Source organism: Lepisma saccharinum, chromosome 8, assembly GCF_977018435.1.
Source record: "Lepisma saccharinum chromosome 8, izLepSacc3.1, whole genome shotgun sequence".
Classification (NCBI taxonomy): domain Eukaryota; kingdom Metazoa; phylum Arthropoda; class Insecta; order Zygentoma; family Lepismatidae; genus Lepisma; species Lepisma saccharinum.
Window position 1 is genome coordinate 91,876,965 of NC_139236.1, and position 15,642 is coordinate 91,892,606.

The 15,642-nt window shown below is 38.7% G+C and overlaps 1 protein-coding gene across 1 annotated transcript in view; it reads left to right on the forward strand.

Annotated features, from left to right (window-relative positions):
• The first annotated feature begins 13,476 nt into the window (after positions 1–13,476).
• Positions 13,477–15,642, forward strand: part of LOC145991649 (apolipoprotein D-like) — a 39,271-nt gene continuing 37,105 nt past the window's right edge. The window contains exon 1 of the mRNA XM_083127709.1: positions 13,477–13,649. The gene's annotated coding sequence lies outside the window, so the exon portion shown is untranslated. The remainder of the gene's footprint in view (positions 13,650–15,642) is intronic.

Genomic DNA, 15,642 nt, shown 5'->3' on the forward strand with positions numbered 1-15,642 from the left:
AAGGGTTTCTGTGTTTAAATCGTGTTTCTAGTTCGAGTTGCTGTTTTAAGTCCATTTTATGCACAGTAAGGCTAATCGGGACTGGCCCTACAGTTTTAAAGTGGGATCCAAACTACTTGTGCCTCCACCGGGTATCGAACCCGGGACCTCTTGATTACAAGGCAATGATGCTACCACTGCGCCATGGGGGAAGCCCTGAATCGTGCTTCTAGAACTGCTCTGTGACTCTCTCATTTCTCACATCATAAATATATGATTTTTCACCTATGAGAATGACACTGCATATGGTATCATCGGGTAAAGCCTCGTGGAATTCACAGATAATTTTAATGTTTGTTCTGTCATTGACCACAACTTGTTTCCTTTTTGAAGTGTTAATTACAAACATGGGTCTCCGTTCCTTGAATTCATCTGGTGTGTAGTACAGGTCTGTATTCCCGGTAGTGACCCTTTTGAAAGCCGAAAAAGCCTCATATAATTTAAGAAAATCATTCTTGGACATGTCTAAATTATAATTTTCCCTAGGAAAGACTTCATTTCTGCCATTTTTAAGATATATGTTCTTGATGTTGCAGTTATCAAATCTACTTGAATTTTTTTCCTGATTATTGTGTCTCCCAGTCTGAAACAGTACCACCACAAAATCGGGCATGTCAAATTGTATGCTGGAGAATGAATTTGTTGCATCAAATTCATAATAGGTACCAGTAGCAACCTTCTGTACGCATTGATATGTGTAAAATTGCAGAGGAACCTGTGGATTTTTTAGGATATCTGCTTTGTATTTAAGAGCGTAACTGGCTTCATACTCAACAACGGGGATTCTTAACTCCATAGTCTGAATAATGCACTTGCCCTCATCAGGTAAGGTATTGGGCAGAGCTTCTCCTGTAGGGTTTAATGTGCTGTACCTCATCAAAGCATTATTATCATTTGCAGCTCTTCTAAATGTAATTCTTAAACCACCCTTCCACATAATATCTTTGTAATCTGAGAAGAATCCTGGCAACAGGCGCATGGGGAACAGCACAGTGTGGCTCTTAGAAATTATTTTATCACCAGCCTCAAATCCACCTATTTTGTAGTAAGAAGCCTCGGTTTTGGATAATTTTAGAGTGGCCAAAGCTGTGGAGGTAATGCCGGGATAATCCACTCTGTTTATAACAACGCCATGCTTTCTGATCTCAATTTCAGAGAACAGATGCGGCACAAAATTGTCTACAAGTCTTATATTTGTATTTGCCGGATAATCTGTTCCATCGAGCTTTACGACATCAAATTTGATGTATAGATCTGCTCTGTGGGGGTGTATAAAGCCATCCCCTACATCAAGATCCACCTCAACCTCCGTGTTGGGTTGATTTAAATTTGCAAATGTCCTCCTGTTTGGGGGGAATGATTGTAGCTCATAACTCTCAATATTTTCCATTGTATGTATTTTTATTTAAATGTTAATCTCTATGATAGCAGTTGTTGTGGCTCCAGCAAAATCAACTAATTCTTCTTTTTCATTAGTGACCATCAATTCAATGTAATCTATTCTATTATGGCACACAGGAAAATATAATGTTGGGGATGGATTGTAGATGATGGGCTCCATGAATTCAGAATTAGGTTTGAATGTTGCAATGATGCCGGTTTGTTTGTGAGTGCCTATGCCATTTGATTTGGTGATCATACCCTCAGCCACATTACAGTGAATATTCAGAGTCTCTATGGCTAAGAATTTGGGTATATTCATAGCAGTGTGTTTGATGGCCGGTTCAAGTTTTGTGCTGTTCTCAAAGCCTAGCAGCTCTCCTATAGTACCCAGATGCACTGTCTCCGTAGCAGATACAATCTCTACTCTGTGAGTGACAGAATTTTGACTTAACACTACACCTCTGGGTAATTGAGCATTTAGAGTGGACAGATTATATTGCCCTGGAGTGATGACAATTTTTTGATCCCCTACTGCAATTGTGTTGTTGTGGTGCGTAATATTAGGTATCAAGTACATGCCGTAAAATGCTCTGAGAGCTATTGTTTTGGGATACACTATGTCATCATGCAATTTGAGTTTCAATATTGAATTTTGGCTGGTGAGATGGAATACCCCCATGATGTTTCAGATACCACAAGGCCTTTTGAAAATTTTCAATTGATGGTTTATTTATTTGAGACATATATCTGAGAACAGATAAGCACAAATGTCCGCAATTAACATCTTTGAAGTTTTGTACACGGGCATTATTGTAATAAAGATTAGGTAATTTTAAATATTTTACTAAATTTTCAGGTGGAACACCTCCAAATGAATCAAACACAAATGCCTCATTGTTTAAATATTTAAGATAACAGATCCAGTGAGTGCCCTGATTTTTGTACTTATCCAAATTAACAATGCCACACTCTTTGTTGAGTGGTTGTTCCGGTAAAAAATCAGACATGTACACACCCCTAAAATTTTTGATGCCCAGTGGCTTGATCAAAGCTTCAATATCTTGGTTTGTAAGCGGCTCTTGTTTTTTTTAAACTTATTCATGGCTCTCTTAACACCTTTGCCTTTTTTCTCCATGGCCAGGTTATGGCGCCTCTGCTCATCTAATTCGGCCCTATTCTTCTTGGCATCTATTACTGTTTTTGCTATGGCAGCTGATCCCCCAGCCAAGCTCCCAACAGCCCCGAGAGCAGCTAAGATGGCAGGGATGGTAAATATGAATCCCCCCACATGTGATTTTTTCCTTGATTGCTGTAATTTTTTTAATTGGGGGGTACTAAGCAACAATTTCATACCATGCCCTTTTGCAATACAAGAATTTTTTTTCTTGCACTGCTTTTTGGTCAAAAGACTGTCAATAGTTTTAAGAGATTTGAGACCTGCATAAGGTATTTGATACATAACACCCTTGGCCTTCATCGTAGGTTTATTATATACATATTCACAGCCCCCACCCCAGTTTTTGTTTGGTGCTCATAGCTATGGTGGTTCCCAATGCTGCTATTTTTTCACTCAAAGAAGCATCTTTGCTTACAAATCTGCCAAATGCAGCCTCTTCTAATTTCTTGTCTGCAACATGTCTCTTGTCAAGATCGGAATGTGTGTTGTATGCTATGTCATGGTCTCTACAAGCAGCATCTAAGGGATTAACACCAGGGTCCCCTCTGTTTAATCTATGATCCAATTTTGTGCCTGGACCACAATATTGATAGCCTGGAATGTGTAGTTCAAATGGCAACTTGTTTATAATGTCATTAACCAGTCCCCGACCCTCAGAAATATTCCAAAATTTAGGTGGTAGAGTATTAATAATTTTTATGAGATATCCAATGCCCTTAGGGTCATTCACTATAAAATTAGACAATTTGGTGCTTATCATGTCCATAATTCCAACTTTTTCATTGTAAAAATTGTGGTTGCCAGCATTTTCCTCCCCAGCTATCACCAGCAACCTATCTACAAGTTTCCTGACATCATCAACCCACACAAATTCTTTGGGCAGGGTGTTGTATTGTTTGATTCCACTGCCAGTCTTGATCTGTGACCATATGGGCTTGATTAAATTATTGTATTTTGCCCCACTGCTCGACTTGACCCTTTTTTGTGTGGGATCATTGTTCTGGTACAGAGCATCTGATTTTATTAATATTTCTTTGTAATGCTCATAATCTTGATCTGTATAGCTGCCAGGCCTTTTCCTAGTCATCAGTTCCCACAATCCAGGTGTGCCAGGATACTTAACAAAAGCACCTTTTTCTCCGAGACGAGATTCTGAATAAACAATGATATCATCCCCCATAAAAGTTACTCTGAAATTACCGATTCTATGAATAATGCTGCCATCAAGCTCTGTGTCAGCATATAAGCCAAAGACCTCATCTTTGTTGTCTTTAGGTGTGGTTAAATATTTTTGAGCAAGAAGACCCAATTCAATAGGATCCAGAGTAGCTTCAATTCTTCTAGGAGCAACAGGACTAGGTGTATGAATGCTGGAAAGTGGGGTGAATGGATAATCTAATATGTTTCTTGCAGCTACAGGCACAAGCTCTGTGATCAAATCTTGATTCTGCTCTGTAACAGTTTTGATATTCTTACCTAAATTATTAATAGCATCAATGACAGGCTGTTCTGTTTGCTTGTGTTTTTCATAAATTCCACGGTTCTCTGATTTCCATCCCTTAAATCTTTTTACAAGATAATCTCTTAACTTAAGATCATCAATGACTGGTCGTTTCATGGTTGTTTATTTATGTCTCAACGTCTAGAAAATCGTTGATTTTATTTCTGTATTTGCCAGTATTGGGTGTTCTTGTCATATCAATTGTGACAAACCCATAACTGTCCTGGTTCCAGCACTTGCTGCAAAACTTGGAAAAATCATTGTAGCTCAAGTCCCCACCTACATATTCATCATGTATGTGTTTGAGGTTGGTATGGTCTTGATGAAACACACATATAAAATTGCTGTTGTCTCGGATCAGTTGCTTCGGTATTTTAGAAAAAGTCTGTGCCAGGTAGAAGCAGTCAATGTTTTTGTGCCGGCCCTGTGTAAAGAAATTTCTAACCTTGTTTTGATTATCCAGTATAATGTCATCAAACACAACAACAGAATTATCGAGACATTCATGGAGTGGCTTAACATCTGGTTCAAATGTGGCTATATCCAATCCATCATATAGCTTCATCAGCTGCTGATATTTTAATTGTTCCAAGCTCTTAGAGAAAACATACAAGTGCCTGTTTTTCCAGTCTAACCAGTTGGGTGCTAATAAAAAATTATCAACCATCAGTGTAGTTTTACCACAAGCAGATGGCCCAACAATAAGACATCTAATATTATCAGGCAGCAACTTGCCATTTCTCTTATTCTGCTGTTCAGGTTCTGGCAGCCTTTTTATAACATCCCAGGTGCTCATATTATCACTTTGTCTGCATCGATCCAGCTGTTTTCCGGATGACCCAGCCATTTGACAAATAACTTGTTGCCTTTTCTGCGGATGATTTTCTCTATGAGATATGTGTCGGGCTGTTTAGTTTTGCTGAGCTCTTGTTCATAGAATCGGCCTTTGAGAATTTCTCCTCGGTGATCTTTTATTATATAAGTGTTAAGGGTCCCGGGTTTAACTTGAACCACTGTAAATAATTCGGTGCTCCAGTTTCTTGTAAAGCCTCTTTTGAATAAGTGCTTATATTTGCTGATTCTTACTTGGTCGCCCACCCTGTATTTGGCCCTTCTTGTTGTTGGCTGGTATCTAGGATAATAAACAGTCCTGATCAATTTTTGCTCATCAGATGAAGTTACTTCAGAGGGTTTCATGTTGATTGTGGAATGGACAGAATTGTTATATTTATGTAGAAGTTCTGGAAGAATATTAAGCCATTTATAATTACCTTGAAGTGTAAATTGTTTATACATAAGATTTTTTAAGGTTCTGTTGAATCTCTCTACAATTGAGGCTTTGAGGTCACTGTAACTCGAGTAATGTTTTATTGACTGACTTTTAATAAATTGTTGAAACACTGAATTATAAAATTCTTTGCCATTATCTGTTTGCAAATAGCGCGGGGATCTTCCTGAATGATTGATGATTGTCCTGATGGCTTCTGTAACACATTTTCCAGTCTTGGATTTGAGTGGCACAGCCCAGGCAAATTTTGAAAATGTGTCTATTACAGTGAGTAGATACTTGTAGCCCTTGTTGATTTTGTCTAAGTTTTTCAACTGTCCAGTTGCTAACTCAATCAAGTCGCTCTGCCATAAATCATCTATGCCTTTTGTGACTACTGGGAGTCTCTTAAAATTATGTCTGGCTTGTCTGTGTAATTCATCAACAATAATTTGTCTAGACATAATACGAAAACAAGAATATTGCAACTATGGGGTGTTCAGCAGCTGATACTGCAGGATTTTCTAAATATAATTTGTCCCCTATTTGTATTTTAAATTCCAAAGAGCCATCATCTTCAGTATAGGCTGTTTCTAATGTATTGGGATCTGTAAAATCCTCTAATTCTACACTGGTGATTTTTGGTTTGTTGTCAGCATTTGTTATTGATAAGGTAGGGTAGTGGTGTGCCTGTGGCTGATGCCAATATTTGATCTTGATTGGTCTCAGTGTGCCTCCAACAAAAAACTGGTAATAAAATTGTGCAGGGGACAGCATATATATTTTGCCACCTGGTGTAAATGGTGAATCATATTCTTTGTTGGGGATGCTGTACAATTCAAGAATTACTGTATGTTTTGGATTCTCGATTATGCCCGTTATTTCTTTTTCTGCTGTAAGCAATCTGCTTGTTACAGATTCAAGGTGCTCATTGATGGTCCTAACAACATCATCATGGCCTGGCTTGATCTTTACGTCCACAGCAAGTCTCTTGTATTGTTGCACAATCTCTTGAAGCTGGGTGGCAAAAACAGACAGAGCATTTGCTTGATTGGATTCCATGGTCCCTAGCTGTTGCTTGATATTAGCTACAATTTGTTGCAAATTTTCAACAACTGCCAATTTTGAATTTTGAGCAGTGAGATCATGGACCTGTCTTCTGATATCCTCAAACAGGGCATGCAGTTCATTAATATGTTGATTGGTTGGAAGAGTGGCCACTGTCTGAGTGAGTTGTTTGATCTCTGCTTGGATATTCTTGATATCTTCTGATTTCAATATCCTATTTACAGCTCTCTTAATATTTTTAAGTTCCTGTGATGTGGGCAGATTTGATACTGTATTTTGCAAAAATTCAAGTGCCAATTTTACATTGTTTAATTCAGAAGCATCAGCCACATTTTGCATAGCATTTTGGAGCAGGGCTATATCTGCTATATCTATCTGATATCTGTCTCATCTTTTAACTTGCCAGGCACCTTTTTGTTGTGGGGTTGAATTCTTGTATGTTCACTGGTATCAAAGTATTGAAGCAATTCAGGCTGTGACATATCTTGATAAACATCTTCTGTTTGAATAACAAGAATAAAACTATCCGTGTCCATGTACAATAATTTTACACGATCACCATAAAAAGGTTTCAACACATCATAATACAATGTTAACATATGTAATTTGGACAATTCCAATATCACAGCCCCTACATAAATAGGTTTATCAAACTTAATCTTTGTTTTCATCATGTTGAAAAGTGCCATGTACTCATCATAAATTCTTCTGTAATTGAAGTTGGGCTTTGCAACCAATTTTTTGCTCCGGCTGGGGTCAGTAATTATTTTAACATCGGTATGTTTTCTGACATTTTCAATTGTTTTGCCATATACTGAATTCACCATCAATTTAAACAAGCCCTTATCAAATTGGCTCTTTGCAGATGTTCGAAGCTCCGTGTTTGTATCAATGTATGGTTTCAACCATCTTGAGTGCCTGAACCTCAAAACTTTGCCAACTTTGGTCACTTGGACACCATGTTTCATCAGGAACTGGAGGTTTTTGTAATATATGACATATCCCTGTTTCGGCTCCAGGGTCATCATGAGCTTCTTCTGTTTAGAACCAGGTGAGCACTGAACCTCGGGAATTGGGGGCAGATCAGAAAATTTGTTGTGTAAATGATCTGGAAATATCAGTTCAGTCTCTAAGAAGAGGCCATATTCACTGTCATCAAAATTCTGAAGATCTTCAATATTGAAATCTTCAACCCACTCAAGCCCTGCATATGGCAGTTTTTGCATCATGGCATGACCATAGAGGTTGTTTGCATCCACATAAAGTATATAATTTGATGGCCGTGCTGGATCATAATCAGGCATATACTTGTTATTTGCTCTGGCATATCTCTGGGAACATTGCACCATCCCCCCTCTTATACATTGCTCCATAAACAGATACATATCTTGATCGTGGATCAGATCCAATGGCTTTTTGGTATTGAAAAACGTTGCGGCCCATGCTAGGCCCGGGGCACTGTAAAAATACACTGGGTCCAGTCCATAATTTTGCATGGAAGATTTTCTGAATGCCTGTATTACATCAGCTGAGATGGTCACATCAAGTTTCAAATAAGCCATGTGATAATCACGAAATGTCTTGCATTTTAAACTCTTCCACATCAATTTGGCATGGTGATAATCTTCATCAGTGATTCCAGATCCTCTGATTTTGCTGTAAAATGCTTCTTGTGGTGGCAGGGAGCACTCATCAAATTTAGAAAAATCTGTAACATAGTCATATGGATATACACCCTTCCGCCTAATTAATTTCAGGTCCAGATTTGGAAACAATGCACGTGTGATTTTGAATTGATCATCAGGTAATTGATTTGCCAGTGTAGCCAGGCTAGCAGGTAAAAATCTGTAAGAATCAAGAAATCTTAATTGAATAGGAACACCATCAACTTTAATTATCTTGCTAATAGATATATATTTCTCGTCATTTTCAGCTAAAATATTTAAATTCTGCTTGTCAAACCCCTCGTACCTGATCAGATGATGGAAATCATAATTGGATGCGCCATGGCAAAATATGGGGATAAATCTTGGTCTCTTGATCTTAATATTACAGCTATTACACAGGGCCATTAAGAATTTACCATCTGTATGAGAATGGTGATGAACCTTGATATTTGTATCTGAAAATTCAGAATCACATACCGGGCATTTTTCTGCATTGTTGAAATCCTCAATCTGTTCCTCTGTTAAAGGCAACATAGGCTTTGATATTAATAAGGTGTTAGATGCTATGTCACGGCACACATTTTCTATTCTATGTGCAAATTCTTTGATGGCATCTTCTCCCATGTATGAATATTCTTTAATAACAACACCATCCCGTACAACCACACAACAAAAGCTGGAAGGTTCATGTTGCTGGTACGGTGTAATTGATGATTCTTCTGGATCTGGGCTACAGAATGCAATAGGTTTGAGGTTCGATTCGAAATCACAGGCAATATATGCTGGGTGTTCCAACAAGGCTTCATACTTTTTGAATTTGCAATTTTCACTTGGATTGGGCATCACCATATGAACAGGTTTATGGTTCCCACAGTATTTCAGATGCTCAATTAACTTGTTTTTAGCAATTTCTGCATTCTCTTCCCGAACCCCCTTCACCATTTTTTGACCATCAAATACAGTCAAACATCTTCTGCACAACTTGAATATTGTATGAGTTTTGTCTAGTTGTGTTCTCACTAAAGCTTCAAGATTATGTATCAGAGTATAATGGCATGTATCATCTCCTTCAATTAAGAGCAGATCAATCGGAATAGCAGATTCATCATCAATTGTACTGATTCTGAGAGGTGCTATCGGGCAATTGCCAGTGGAACAAATAAATATATTAATAGATAATTGTTTGCCATTGATGTGCTTGGCCCTTTTTTCAAATTTATCAATATTCGGAACTGACATTGGATATTCCAAACCCTCCATTACATCGTCAAAATCATGTTCATGCTGTTTGTAATAAATTATTCTCTCAGGATGGCTTGAAACTGGATACAAAGCAGCTAATATACACCACAGAAAACATTTCTGGTCGGCATTTTTTATATTGACCACGGCTCTTTTGTTTTTGATATTGGCAGGCAATGGTACATAAGTAGATCCTTGTAATGGGCTGAATTCAGAAATATTAACATATAACTTGTGTGATGAGCCGCATAGGCTCCATCCTGATTCTTTTGCCGCAAATTCAGAGTGTTTGATGTTCAGTTGATTTATCAAGCTGCTTATTATTGTGTCTGAATTTGCATTTGAATATACAGGTACAGTTTCTGTTATGTGGGGCTGTGTAAATTTTGTGCCGTTTGGCTTCTTATATTGTACAAACAATTTGAGGGACAGTTTATAAGAGCCATTTTGTGCATTAAGAATTGCCTGCAGATCAGAATTTATACTGTTCAAGAAATTCTCAATGCCACATCTTGGCTCTGATACAAACCGGTGATCCTTTAATTGGCCGTTAAAACTGCTACGGATAGGTGCATGGCGTAGCTGTTTTGCTGCTCTGGCATTAACAGGTGCTTCGTGCTTTCTTTTCAGACCAGATGTAGATGGTTGTACAGACCAAGTATCTTTATGTTTATATGTGAAATATTCCATGTTGTATTTTCTATTGCATTTGGGGCAAATTTTTGTGGGAGTTTTGTATTTGTCTGGATTACAAATTTTTTGATGCTTGGCCCAATTAGAGCTGGATATATTTTTATTGCACTGATTACAATATTTTTGATTCGGCATTTTTGCTGTTGTTTATTATATACAATTTCCTGGGTTTCAATTCAAAACTTTATACTGAATAAAAAATATCAGTTGGGTTCAGCACTGTGATTTGTATGTGTATATGTATATATGTATATATACACTTAATATTTTTGGCTTTGGTATTTATATAAAATTTCCTGGGATTCAAATCTAATCTCTATGGATTAATATTATTAATATTAATCTTATGACAGGTTGTAAAGCCAATAGCTTACAAGTGGAAAATCATTCACACTGACCCGGCACAAATGCCTGCACGAACATGCATGTATAGAATAGCAATGACCTTGTTATGTATAACCGGCTGGGGCAAATATAAGCTTGACTCTAAATATGAGTAGATTACAACAAATATCAGATTTTATATTGCTCAATATGAATTTAAACCAGTAAGTATGACAAGCACTGTATCAACACGTCTGTCCCCCTCAGTCAGTCTCACATAACTGGCTGATGCAATATTCAGGAATTTCTGTAAATACTGAGGAAAAAATCAATACTACCGTCTCGGGAATTGCGCACACTGACGCAGAGGAGAAACATGCAAACACGGAGCAATTCTAGAGGTAGGCTCTGCATATTGCATTGTTTTAATATTAGATAAGCAAATCCAATTGAACTTAAACCTGAAGTAAATATGTATAGGTGGGTATGGATACAAGTTTATAGACAAACTGATGCAATTTTTGTAAATCTGCTTGAGGGGGTTTGATATTTTCCAAATTATAAAATTGTTGGGTTAGGCAGGTGCTACACTTAAACAAATAAACATGTTGAGCAAGTTTTAAGTATAGCAAATCTGCTTGAGGAGGGGTTCGTACTTTCTGAAAAATTCCCGAGGGCATTTTTACAAAAATCTTAAATTATAAGAGCTCTACACTTGAGCAAAAAAACTCAAATGGGCATGTTGACCAAGTTTTAAGTATGGCCAAAGCTGCTGGAGAGAGGTTCGTACTTTCTCGTCCTGTCCGTACCGTAAAACCCACTACTGGATAGGCTCACGAAAGTTGAGAACCGATGCTCTAGATAAACTCTAATTTGTGATACGTTAATGCATGCTTCAACTACAAGTGGGCTATACTTTCACCCAGATGGCCCATTAATTTTTAAGCAATTGCAATAAACCATGTGTTTAATTACGGAAACACAGAGGTAAGAATTTCAAAGCAAGTTAAAAAAATTTCGCCACGTCAAACATTTCTGAAAAAAGAATGAAAAGCTACATGTAACATTTTGCTTCTGTTTTTTTCATTACAGCTGAAACGTACAGGAAGGTAACTTAATTTTGCCACTCGAAAAAAAGTACCTGCGTTGCAAGTAACTCTTTACTTCCAAACACCGGAATTGGTACGTCAACACCCTGAGGTTATTTGACCCCATCCTAAACAAGATAAACTACAACGAGCCATCGAATCAATCGAAATCCTGGGTGGGGGGGGGGATTTTTCCCACCAACAATCCTATCTTCCGAACTTACTTATCAACAATCTTCCGCCGAACGTAAAGACAAGTATAAGATTGGGATCATACAGCTTTGAAAACATTACAAAGAACACTTATACACACTACTACTTACAATAATATGCATAAAATATTGATCTGAAACTTTACTTTTCGTCAACTGGATCATTCCATGCCAAATCAACACAGATATGTGCAATTTCCAACCTGACCATCTCCGATTTTCATGAAATTTGGGGAGTTGAAACTATGCATGAAACTTAGTAACTATGAAAATTTTTAGTTTCGTTTGTCTTGTAATTGTTAAATTAGTCAAGGTCAAAGTTAGCACCCCTTTCCTTTGAAATTTTTCGTGGAATTCAATATGGCGGTCAACAATATGCCGGACCTGCGCTTGACACACACGGCTAGGGATCTATCTCCCTGTGCCTAAACTATTTCTTGCATGACCAATTATATCCAAGATAACTCATTTACATTTTGTAGGGGGTTGTTAAGGGAAATTTGACTCGTCATACTTCATGTAACGAGGCTTTTATCAGTCACATAGTTACACATATTATTTTGTATCTTCTGATCCCATTGCAGTCCCAGAATCATATTTTGATATGTTTTAGAGTATGGCATGAGGGACCAAATATATTTTTTTCATGATTTTTGGTGATGACATGTTTTGAGATATTAATGGTCAAAAGTCAAGGTCACGTGACAAAATTATATTTTTATCCAAAGGGAGGCTTGTTATATATCACTAGAATTCCCTGTACAATAAGCTTTATTTGATATTCCTAGGCGAAATAAGGGCGGAGTTACAGCACATTTAGTACAGCTAAGCGGGCTCAAAAAGAGCAATTTATGCTAACTTTGACCTTGACTAATTTAACAATTACAAGACAAACGAAACTAAAAATTTTCATAGTTACTAAGTTCCATGCATAGTTTCAACTCCCCAAATTTCATGAAAATCGGTAATGGTCAGGTTGGGGGCTGTGTTGATTTCGCATGGAATGACTCTTATTTAATAAATATTCTTTATCTATTTGACATTAATATCCTTGCTTTGTTCTTATACAAATTTTGACGATCTTAACTACTTCTAAAAGCTAGATAATGAATGCTTGCTGTTATATATCGAATCTCATACCGTATTTTTACCTATTCGTGTAATAATACAATGTTAATTAATTTACAAATTTTAATGAATTTTATTTTAATTTTAAAATATATTATTTTTAATTAAGAAACCTTGTTCGGACCCCCCGAAATATGTATATCTAGATACGTGCCTGATATAATCATATATTTAAATAATTAGTGATTTTGTTACACACAGACACATACACATGAGGAATATGTGTGTGTGTGTGCGCACCCTTGTTCGAACACTGCATACACCAAAGTTTCCACGTTTGGGAACTAAGTCACGGTCCAAGTGTGGCAAGCGAGCCTCGGTTTGGTCACCCCTGACGCGTATGGCCCACACGAGGAAAATTAGCCATCATCCTATCAAACGTTCTCCTTTTGGTCTCTTCCGAGAATCTCCAACGATTAAAGAGAATCCCTTGTCTCTGACGCGCTTTCACACAACTCTCACGAGAACACAACAGCCCACAGCGGTAACACAGCCTCCCAAACTAGGCCTTGCTATTGTCCAAAACGAGTTCCCCCACTTTTTTTTTTCCCTCGCGAGGAAATGGCCACATAAATTACCCATTCCTGGCAACGCCGATTTCAACATATCCCTCCCGTTCTCTTCGTAAAAGCCCTTTTTCTTGTCACCACTTACCTTCTTTTCATAATATTCATCCGAGATCCTTTTTTTTATTTCATTCAGCCTTGAAACCTCCTTCGCAGCTAGCGACTCCTGTCGGCGAAACCGAGAAGTGCAGAGGACATAGCGGATCTGTCAGAAGGTTCACTGTTGTTTCGACGTGAGGACAAAACGCAAAGAACTTCCGCTATTTTAGAAGATACCACGACGGGATATTGAAGGTAAGTGATGATTTATTTCGCTGTTCTTCTCGCCTCTGTGTACGTTATGAACGGATTCGATCTAGGTTCAACAACTACGCCATCTGTCGTGAGGATGGGTAATGACCGCGATTCATGGAGGTGCATGGTTAGATGCGGAAGTAGCCGGTGGTTCAGATAGGAGAATACGTTTGGGGTGTTTTAAGTCTATTTTATGCTCTGATACGCTAAGTACACCTGAGGCGGCAATCTAAAGTCGAGTCTGAATAACTGTGCAATATGACCCCACCGGGAATCGAACCCAACATCCCGTGATTACAAGGTTTGGGCTGAGTGGCACCTAGAAACGACACCGAAATATATTCACAGTGGAAGAATTTGACTTGAATTGGTGTTTTAAGTCCACTTTATGCACAGTAAGACTAATCGGAAGTGGACCTACAGTTTAACGTGGGATCCGAACCAGTATGTGCATCCACCGGGTATCGAACCCGGAACCCTTTCAAGACAAGACGACGACATTGCCACTACGCCATCGGGGAGGCCCAGGAAGAATGCGTTATGCACACAAGCCCTTGGAATGAAAATTTAGATGGAAGGGGGTGTTTACTCAATGTTCGAGTGTTCACTGATTTGGTTTAACTTACTTCGCTTTTCTGCCTTTTGGCTAATCGCGAAGATGAGGATTAGTGATGAAATTGGTGAAGGGACACTCACAGGGAACACCCACAGACCGAGATTCGAACCCGGGATCCCTGGCGTGATATCGCGCTGTGATAACCACTCTGCCATTGAGGACAGTGGGTGTTTTACTTAAGACCTGGAAGTTGTGGAAGCGGGGCCCTTGCACAAATAATTCTTCCTGGGGGTATATCATCAACCCTCTCTTCGAACACACTATCTACAGTCACCAGCAATAAAAACGCAACACCTATATCCTGAAATACTCACTTTCTTGCAAAGCGTTGTGTGTTGCCTAACTCTACGGCGATCGTAGAACTAGTCAGAGTTGGGGAACACACACAACGCTTTGCAGGGAAGAGAGTATTTCAGGATATAGGTGTCCCGTTTTTATTGCCGATCACTGTACATAAAAATTGCTTCTGGACAAGTGTCGTGTATATTTAATGAGCTTTGAAGATTCCTTATAAGGAAGGGCATCATCACTCTATGATGAAGCTCTATACCTTTCCATAATTCGCACACACCCCACCCCGTACATCCGAAGAGGTGAAATCAGATTTTCTAATTTGTAATTGCAATTTTACGTCGCTTTTATACCTGTCTAATGAAATCGCGACGATAAAAGTGGCGAAATAAAATAAATGAGTTTGTGTGTTTAAGTCCACTTTATGCACAGTATGGCTAACCGGGACTGGACTACAGTTTAAAGTGAGCTCCGAACCACTATGTGCCTCCACCGGGTATCGAACCTGGAATATTTTGATTACACCGAGCAACCAAGTTTCCGGACCGAGGTTCCTTGTCATATTGGTACTTGGGTCAGTCTCCATCCACCCTGCCAGTTTGATTCAAGGTCACGGAAACGTCCTGTGTATATTAGGGTGCAGCGAAAACACACCTCGCCTAATTTCCTACTCCATTATAACACAACAAATCTCGAGTCGATTACGTCACTCTTTCAGCCTTCTCTTTGAATTTGAAAGGCAGAATGAACCGACATGTTTTTCTGCGACTGTACGCATAATTTGATGGGTGTGTGCGCGGTGAACCAAATGTAAACTATAAAGGCGGCTTGAGGATCTTGTTGACGGCCTTCGTGGCGGAGTGGTAAGCACAGTGCGCTACGACGTCAAGGGTTCCGGGTTCGAATCCCGACATGAGCAGAAAGTCAGCAGTGTATATAGATGGAGAAGCCCCTTCCTTTCCAAGGAACCAGCTCCTGGTGCATCTGCCATGATTACAATGTCACTCTGCATTGTTATGAATCAGGTGAGGGGTTCCCCAGCACGAACGCGACCGACGAAGCCTCCTGCCTCGCTAGTTCTCGCTG